This window comes from Pyxicephalus adspersus, chromosome 4 (assembly GCF_032062135.1).
Source record: "Pyxicephalus adspersus chromosome 4, UCB_Pads_2.0, whole genome shotgun sequence".
NCBI lineage: Eukaryota > Metazoa > Chordata > Amphibia > Anura > Pyxicephalidae > Pyxicephalus > Pyxicephalus adspersus.
In genome coordinates this window covers 71,489,546-71,496,869 of record NC_092861.1, presented here as the reverse complement: position 1 = coordinate 71,496,869, position 7,324 = coordinate 71,489,546, and the positions used below count along the sequence as shown (strand labels likewise).

The window sequence follows — 7,324 nt, the reverse complement described above, 5'->3', positions numbered from 1 at the left end:
TAAGATCAGAAACAACATTCTAGAATAGAAGAATAAATTGATCTTGGGGAGATTGTATGGTCCACATGAAGCCTTGATCTCATGATCATTGTATCTGTCTAAGATTACTTGAAACTACAAAAGCAACTGAGATAGCCTAAATCCACAGAAGAACAATGAGTAGTTTTCCTAGATGTCTGGAACTACCTGCCAAGACCCTTAATAAAACCTGTGTAAGCATGGCTAGGACAATTAATCCTGTTTTAAAAGCAAAGGGTGGACACACTAAACAATGAATTGATGCACTTTGATGCTTTATAAGTGATAGGTAGAAACTATTCATTACACTGCACATTTTAGGCTTTACCACATTTCTGCCTAAGGCTTTTGAACAATATGAGCCTCAGTGACACAAAGCAGATAGTTTGTCTAACCTGTACCTGTAAACAGCTTTAAATAAACATCAAGCACATTACAGCTTTAAACAAATTGTATGTATGAGACATGCAATGTTTCTTCTTTCACTGAACCTGATTATTAAAGCTCTCCAAGACTGGAGAAGATAGACTATCATGGAAGAACTTGGGTTATTTAGCAAACCTGGAATGGGTCTGGTCCAGGATTGTAAATATTTGCCAACTAATAGCACATGATGTTTAAGAAATCCAATAAAGGTTTGCTAAATCAGTGGTTGCACCGGCTAGAGCTGCAGACCATATCCCTGTACGGATCCCAGGGTCAGGGAAGTGGGCAGGTTGAATCAGGTCCACTGTGTATTCTGACATTGCTATTGTGGGAGTAAAAAAAGGTACTTTGTACTTTATCAGTGCCTTTGTTGGTACCTGACATTGTCTCCAATATTTTTTGCACCCTGTTCTGCATATTTAGTACAATTAGATCTGAGTACACTGCTCTGTGTTCACCTATTTGCAGCATAAGGTAGCTAAACCCTTTTATTTTAACATTCCAATACACGTTTGCATTGCATTCAAAATATCATAAAATTATATATATGTATTATATATATATATATTTATATATATATATATATATATATATATATGTCAGAAACTGCAATAATCTTACAGCATACATTAGATGCATAAACTAGGGAGTGCCAACAGCAGTACAACAGCTCCTCCAAGTGGATGAGAAAGAGAATAAATTTTCAAACTTAATACAGTATAACTATAAAAGTACAACAAAAGTTATACATATACATTAAGAACTCTTACTTAAAAATATACCTTAATTTTTTTTTGACTTGCTTAAAACAGCTTTATTGATGTTTTAAAAATGTTTGTTTGATTTAAAAAATATGTAAATGTGCTCTCTAGCAGTAATTGTATATTTGTAATATGTATATGAAAATATCTTAGAAAATGGTTCATAGGGCAGGGAGTGTGAAGAACAATGCTTATTGGTCAATGCTTCCGAAAAGAGCTAACAAATAAATTCTCCTACAAATTCATTTGAAATGTAGGCAAAAAACACATACACTTGTTTGCACACTTGTTTGGTGGCCTACCGTGGACTCTGTATTTCCTTATGCATTTTTTATATTTTTACAAAATGCAAAACAAATTATTGAACAGACAAATCCACAACTTTAGGGCAAGAATACTAACAACGCAAGCTAATATGCTGCTGTGGAGCTAGACAGGGAAGGAAGTAGGAACCTGCACTAATTCCATGGTGAAAGAAAATGTTTTTACATTAGAATAAAGAAGAGCAGAGCAATGGGGGTTCTGTTCTCTATTACTGACTGTTTGCAATATTATGTAATGGAGGGGGAGACAGGATTCGGATTGGCTTAACCAGTGGCTTCCTGATTCCAGCAGTTTGTGTTCTACATTAGTGCAATGCACATAGGAATTATAATTAATAGCCCCTGACAGCAAATACATTGAAATAAACAGGTATGTGGGGCAGTTGCCTTTCTTAAATGTATTTGTTGGGGTGCAGCCACAACAGTCAGGTGTTAAGATTCACAAATGTGATTTTTTGTATGTTAACAAAAGAGAATTTCATTGCTTTTAATTACATTTTAGAAATGCATGTAATTGAGATCAAGTTCGGGTAATAAATATCACAAATGTGTAGATAAAATGGTAACTAAAACTTTTGTCATAGCTACTAATAGGCTCAGTTTTTAAAGGTACAGGCACTGTTCAATACTTAGCTTCAATACTTAGTAATTAAAACTGGAATAAATGATAAATTACAGTTGTGGTGGAGCACCCTATACACTGCAAGATTCAAATGCTTGTTTTTTCTAGGTACCAGTAAAAAACTTGTACATATTTGTCTCTCACTCCCTTAGGCTTCCTCCTATAATGGGATCGGTTCTCCAAGGTGTCTTCTCTAAGATACTCCATCCCTTGGTTGCAGGCTCTGCTATCATTACATACAATGCAAGACCAGAATTTCTGGATTAGAGGTGAGAACACGAAGGGCCCACCAACAACCCTAAGCTTCGGGAAAAACGAGGCATGCAGCCAGAGGTGCAAGTGGTAAAGAAAATGAAAGCATTCTTACCTAGTACACTGAGGACCCCCACCCCAAGGGAAAAAAGTCAAATTGTTCACCAGGTTATGAAATTAATATCACAAAGCCAGCCCTAAAGCATGCACTTAACAAAATATAAAATTAGCAACATCATATTTTAAAGTACACCTTGTATAGTAGAATTTTTGGGCTGCCAATAACTTGAAACAAGTATAGAAATGGAATTCTGACTTTTGCTAAAACTGATTTGCTTGTTCTGTCTGTGATGCAAAGGTAGTAATCTTGGACATTGAACAACTAGCATTTTTTGGAAGGAGGTTAGCAATAGCATCTCCTGTTTTGCTCTTATAAAAAATAACCTTTCACTGAGAGACTATGAAATCTACCATTGTCAGTAACAAACATGAAACAAACATGCAGATAACTGTAAATAGCTGTACAGATAGCTGTATACGCGTTGGGTCATTGATTAACAAGGTATTAAAGGCAGAGAATCAGAACACCAACCAGACAAGCTGTATTTTTAGGAACAAAGTCAGCACTGGCAATATATATATATATATATATATATATATATATATATAGTAGAGCAATTCCTTAAAATTGTGAAATTTTGTATTTAAGGTAAACACAAAATGCGCTTTGTGCTTAAAAGAAATACACACTACTTGGTCCTTTAAGGACCTAATGTGTTCTAAAAAGTACAGAACAATTACTCTTTATAGTTTCATCCATGAGGAAAAATGATCTAAGGTGGTTTCAAATATGTAATTTGAATATTATTATTTTGATATCCATTGGCCAGGATTTATTTCAGAAAGGTTAATTCCAATTAAAGGTGCGTACACACTTCCAATTTTTATCGTTCCAATCGAACGACGAACGATCGATTGGGCAAAAAATCGTTCGTAAAAAAGTAACCAATGACGCCGACGAACGAGGAAACTCGTTGAAAACGAACGACCGGACCGGCGGATCGGATTGGGCGACGATCGTTGAACATCGTTCGTGTGTACGGTCGTTCGTTGATCGTCCATGTTCAGAGCATGCGTGATGAACGAACGTCCGTTCACTTTCCTGTCGTGCACATAGTTCCTCTATCGCTTAAACGATCGTATCTATTGTGTGTACAATATCTATGAACGATCGTGTCATTATCTCTATGTTCAGGATCGGTGCTATACGATCGTTCGTATATATCGTGCAGGATCGTTCGTCGTTCGTTTTCCAACGATAATAATTGGAAGTGTGTACGTAGCTTTAGAGTAGCATTGCTGATATGTTGCCTCTCTTGACTTATCAGCTCTTTCCACAGCTTGTCCACTTGACCCAATCCACTCTAGATTACTTTGTTTCCCAATCCTTCATTATGACTGCACTCACTGAACTATTCAGCCTATCTTTCCACCCTCACTCATCAAATGTGCATTTGTCCTCCTAAAACTGAAGAATGTCGCCTCTTGACCCCTCTCTGCTTTTTAGCTACTCTTCCATTTGTTTCCTTCTCCAAACTATTTAGGCTTTGTATTTACTAATGACTAACTGTATTTGTAAAACCAACAACTAATTATTTTTAAAAAATGCTGACATATTACGCAGCACTTCCATAGTCATATCACTGTCCCTAAAGGGGCTCACAATTTGATGCATCTGCTATTGTCATATGTCATTAATAGAGTTTAAAGTCAATTTGAAGGGAAGCCAATTAACCTAACTGCATGTTTTTGGAATGCGGGAGGAAAGTGCAGTACCCGGGGAAAACCCACATGGGGAGAACATGCAAACTCCATGAAGATAGTGTCCTGGCTGAGATTCGAACCTGGGAGAGCTGCAAAGGACAGCGTGCTAACCTGTGAGCAACTGTGCAACCCCGTTACTACTAGACCCCTCTCAATATGGCTTTTCTCCCACACACTCCAATGAAATAGCTCTTAAAGTGACCATTGAACAATCTCAGAACATTTCAATGCAATTTCCTCTCCTTCTTTTGGATTGTTCTTTGTGTTTTACCACTTTTGATCAACCTCTTCTTTTCCAGACCCTGCACTCCATGGACATTGGGGAGACAGCCATCTCTATGAAACTGTACATAACATAATTTTTTCTCTGTCTTGGTGTCACCTTTTACTCTGCATTTCATTTTCCATATCCAGAACATAAATAAATTCTACCTTTTCCACCTGCAAAACGTTTCAAAAATATGCCTCTTCCTATTTCCAGGGGCTACCCAATGTGTGGTACAGACTCCTATCTATTGCTTTGCAACATTCTGTTATCTGGTATTCCTTACTAGTCTCTTGCCTTTACAATCTATCATGATTACTTCATTCAGACTTATTATTACTTACTGGTCCTCATTGATGCTTTTTAGTACAAACCTCCACACTGGCTTCCATTTTACTTATTTCATAGAATGAAATTACTGTGCTGTGCCATAATTGACTCCACTGCTTTTGTCATTCCAATTTCCAAATGTATCCAAAAATACACTCCAACCTATTTTCACACCTCAGATTTTTCCATACCCAGGTACAATTTCTCCAGGCACTCTACTCCCAGCAATTTCTCTAAACCTCCCATTGGGCTCACCCACTTGACTACCCAGTCTTCTCTGTAAAACCAGGCCTATTATTATTTTTATGAAACAGGATTTTTTATAGTGCCAACATATTACGCAGCGCTTTACATTAAATAGGGGTTGCAAATGACAGACAAATACAGACACATGAGGAGGAAAAGACCCTGCCCCGGAGAGCTTACAGTCGAGGAGGGAGGGCCTATAGTGAAAAAAGCTAAAAAACACCAGGAGGTAGTACCAGTAGCCAGCTGTCAGGGATAATGTAACTCCTCCTTACATGCTGATTAAATCTTTTTTAAAAAGATCCCCACTCCCATTTACATTGACAAACCCCAAAATCTAATTTTACATAAGTCATTAAATAGTGACTACCTGCCTGCAATTGCATTTGTGGGAGTCAGCTTCTCTGTGTGTTTGTATTCAAAGTTCAGTCTTTTGATCCTATTGAAAATGTAGATGGGGTATTCAAGAGTAAATGAACACCTGTGAACCCTACTTGCTCTAATTATTCAATTAAAGAAGCTTTCCTGCTCCTCTGTAGGACTGAATTAATCACAAAAATGTCCTTAAAAACTTAGTATACATAGTCATAAAAACAAAACATAAAAAAATTATCACAAACAGAAAAAAAATTTATAATGTGACACTTGTACTACGCTAAAACTTCCTGTAGAGGGCGACAAATTACTTGTCTGCTCAAACCTAATCATACTTTCATTAAAAAGAAACAATGTATATCAAAAAGAACTATGCCCAACTTTGTATCCATCTTCATCTCTTTCTTTAGGCCCAGGGTGCTGAACCTGTCTATTGTACTGTTTTTTAGATTTCTTGATCTATTAGCCAGATTTTGTTGATATTCTATGTTTACCAAATCTACTATGAAATGGTTATGTAGTCATATCTGTGCATAGGAATCCAAATGAGCAGTGTAATCTCTTTGGAGGGAAAATACATATAGTTATAAACTGATATTTTTTAAGGAGAAGTTTGTGATTTTAACTGATTTGTTCAATGTATTATTAGTCAGATAGATGGCACATACTTCTTGATATTTTTTTTCTTAGAGGTCCTATTTTATGAGATTTTTAATCTGTGATATCATTTGGATCTTTCAGGGAATCACAGCGCAGATTTTCTTTGTGCTGATTCGCAATCTTGTAACAGGTCAGAATTAATTACCCTGCCCCTCCCCCGTAGGAGTGGATCAATGAAATGGAGATAGGAATGATATGATCTCCAAAACACAAAGTGCAAAAGGAGTTTTAAGAAAATAAAATATTTAACTTGTAAATCAATACAACATACCCCATAATCATTTACCCCCTGCGGTCAAGAAATTCATCAGATGTTCTGAATGGCATTTGTTCATAATGTGTATACATCAGACACTCACAAAAATGAGCACAGTGTAATTTAGAATTGTTTTTATCATGATCACAAGCGTCACACAAAATCCTTTCCACACAAGTCTAAATCAAGCTTATCTAAAAAGCTAAATCCACTTTACCCCTCTTCATCCAACCTCTCAATCACCCAGTGCACAGTTTTTGGATTGTGTGCATATATTTTTTTCTTTAAGTTTTTTGCCCTGTCACATGACATGGGGATTCTCATCTGTCCTTATGATAGCTGGGTCCTGATGGTTGTGAAATTAGATGATGCCCCTTTCTGCAGCATGGGGCAAATCCATGACAGTGGGTTGACGTGAGTTGAAGGACATGGACCATCATTTGACCCAAATGACAAAAATCATTTTTTTTAATTAAACATGACATGGCTTTGAATTTATATGAATAATATAAATCTGGACACTGAAGTCTTTGAGAGAACTGAAAAGCAAAAAGATGTTTTTGCCAAATGGCCAAATGGATTGGTGAGTTATCCACTGACTTATCATTAACTCTCACTACAAACTTTGCCAGAAAAAATACCAGCGCTGATCAGAAATAAATAAAACAAACAAACCATAAATAGCTCATCTCAACCCAGCAAAACTGTCCCCCAGCTAAAAATAAGAAATGTGCATAAAAAAACCCCAAACATCTGCATTTTATAATAACTCAAAACTCATATGCAATGGTCATCCCTCCAACCATGTAATAATAATGTGAATATTTGCAGATTATGTTGCAAACATAGGCATACAGTAGTAATATAAGGTATATCTGTGATTGGTGGAGCTGACCAGTGTCATTATCATTTATTATGATTTTATTATAAAATGTGTAATAATATCAGGAACATTGAGATGTGACT

General features: G+C 36.3%; 1 long non-coding RNA gene across 1 annotated transcript in view; it reads left to right on the top strand.

Moving 5' to 3' along the window:
- Window positions 1-4,656, top strand: part of LOC140328765 (uncharacterized) — a 42,155-nt gene extending 37,499 nt beyond the window's left edge. The window contains exons 4-5 of the long non-coding RNA XR_011920348.1: window positions 2,303-2,419; window positions 4,526-4,656. This is a non-coding gene — a long non-coding RNA (uncharacterized lncRNA). The remainder of the gene's footprint in view (window positions 1-2,302; window positions 2,420-4,525) is intronic.
- Window positions 4,657-7,324: the final 2,668 nt, after the last annotated feature.